General features: G+C 28.1%; 1 long non-coding RNA gene across 1 annotated transcript in view; it reads left to right on the forward strand.

Moving 5' to 3' along the window:
- The first annotated feature begins 380 nt into the window (after nucleotides 1-380).
- Nucleotides 381-2,672, forward strand: part of LOC115240805 — an 11,959-nt gene continuing 9,667 nt past the window's right edge. The window contains exon 1 of the long non-coding RNA XR_003884825.1: nucleotides 381-734. This is a non-coding gene — a long non-coding RNA (uncharacterized LOC115240805). The remainder of the gene's footprint in view (nucleotides 735-2,672) is intronic.

Here is a 2,672-nt window from a genome sequence, read left to right on the forward strand (position 1 = left end):
GGGGGCGGAACCCACTGCGTCCACGCATATACTTTACAATGCGAAGCGAGGAAATTAAAATAACTAAAAAAATTAAACAAATTTTAACAAAAAAATGTCTATATTTTGAAAAAAATATTTTTTTTACTATTTTTCCCGTGTTCCTCGTCAAAAATGTCTTCAGAAACGACCTTTCAAATAGGGGGCCACAGTTATCGTAATCGTGCCAGAAATATTATTATATCGTTATTAATAAATACATTTTATCGTCATTAAAAAATACATTTTAAAGCGACGATAAAATAAAAATAAAAAGTTGAAAATAGAAAACTGTAATATATATTAACACTACCAGTTAAAAAGAGTTTTATAATACTATTATTAATATTGCTAAAGAAATATTATTGCAGTGTCTATATAATCTGTAAAAATTAGAACAGACAATTATATCCTGCCTGTAATTTATATCCGCAATGCGCATGTATTTTGCATGTGTATATAAACATATATACGTCAATTTTCTTGACGGAATTATTTACCGGTAACCAGTAGTAACTCCGCAACGTAGAAGAAAATTCCGAATCATCGCGTGATCAATATCTCTCAATGTTACTGCGTAATTCCGCGTGTCGAAAAAAATATATATATACTATTAGCACATTAATGACGTATAACACTTTATCTTATTTGTTCTTTATTCCAGGAGAAATTCAACATTTGCACGAAGATTTTATGACTATGTCATCGCTCCGTCGGTATGATTTCTATGATACATCCTTTTGTGAAAGATATTAGATAATATATATGTTTATATATATAATCTAATATCTTTCACAAAATTCACCCTGTATATATATATATATATATATAATTATTCGAAACTAATATATATACATATACATATATATATAGTCAACACTAAAATATATATGTATATATATTATATCAATGTGTGTGTTATACTTATTGATATTCGATATATAGATCCTTCGTTATGTAAGCATGAATTTAAAATGTGTCATTAATTTTATAAAAATACCTAACATAAAAAAAGAATAAAGTTCTGAAATATACCGCGACATTCCGAAAAATATTATGCGGGAATAAATCAAGTATATCTGAAGAATGAAATGTTACAAAACTGATGATGAGACTATATAGTCGTAAATAGAACAGACCTAAATCTTAGAAAAAAGTTTTATTTCCATGAAATGATCATTAATAATAATAATTGCGTTGTTTCTCATCATCTCAAAGCGTAATGTTATCAGAATTTCCATCTGTAAAAAATAAATATTGGAAAAGTCGTTGATAATAACAAAATCTGGAGCAAAGTAAAATCCGGGTCATGTGTATTCTACATGTGTGTCACGTGAGGAAGTAGAGTTTATATATGTATTCTAAGCCCGATGTAGATTCTTGTTTATCTTTACCAAGTTTGAAATAATATACGGAAATTTACTCATTTTGCATTCAACTTGCAATCATTCCACGTCCCATATATCTTGTCGTAATTTTCGGGCTATCGCATTTTCAATATTAGAAAATATTCAATATTTATCATCCGTGATATTATTCAGTGCCAATTCTTCTAAATTGAACATGGATCTGTAATGATCATAATCTACAAAATTATATTTGAAAGAAAATTAACACAGACATAAAATACTGAAAAAATAAAAAGCAAGTAAAAAAATAGAAAAAAATATATATATAATTGTTTTCATTCAATGCAATTATAACTCTCCATTCGAAAATTTTCGAATTCATTCGTTAGAAAATTATATGTAGATGAATAAATCTTAGTGAGCATTAAATAAGATACGCGTGACATGCTGGAATAGAAAAACAATAGTTATCTTGAAGATATAAATATTTACTTTGATAAGATTTTGACGTGTATCCGCTTAAACTATCCTAAAGCGGTGAATATTGTAAAACTCGAGAACAAATCCTTCATAAAATTTCTCTGAGATGTGTCCACGGTCACAATATCACGTTTTACATATGCCATTTATTTATGTATGCATCGATAAAATGTTGTTCCACTTCATTTCGGGTCAATGACGGTGTTATTGTTTGAAATTGCATCGGTTTTATTCGTAATTACATAGTCGTCGTTTTAATTATCGATAATACACGTATCTATTTAACGACACGCGTCTTTTTTCATACGAATGTGAATGCAGAATGCAATTCGATTCATTTTATACAACGAATTTATTTATATATATGTCACAGATGGTGTGTATTCCGTCCACTAACTAATTCTACAAAATGCTTCTTCAGTATTTGTCTGCTGCTGAATACACAATTTTAATTTCTTTATTTTTTTGCATTACAACTGGCACTTCTGAAGTATTGTTGATCACTAGTCCCGATTACTAGGGCTTTGGTGTATCTTGGCGCTTTAGAAAAATACTCAATTTTTGATTCTCTATAAGATCTAAAATGCAAGTATGATGACGATTGAGCCGCGAGCATTAGATCACCTTAGATATTCTCCTTCTATCAAAAATTGATTATTTTTGTATACATGTATATATAATCACTATTTATTGTTGCCTATTTCTATAAGTATGTATATATATAAGAGCATTAGAGATATTCTCCTTCTATCAAAAATTGATTATTTTTGTATACATGTATATATAATCACTATTTATTGTTGCCTATTTCTATATTTCTATAAG

This window comes from Formica exsecta, unplaced genomic scaffold, assembly GCF_003651465.1.
Source record: "Formica exsecta isolate Colony F162 unplaced genomic scaffold, ASM365146v1 scaffold451, whole genome shotgun sequence".
NCBI classification, from domain to species: domain Eukaryota; kingdom Metazoa; phylum Arthropoda; class Insecta; order Hymenoptera; family Formicidae; genus Formica; species Formica exsecta.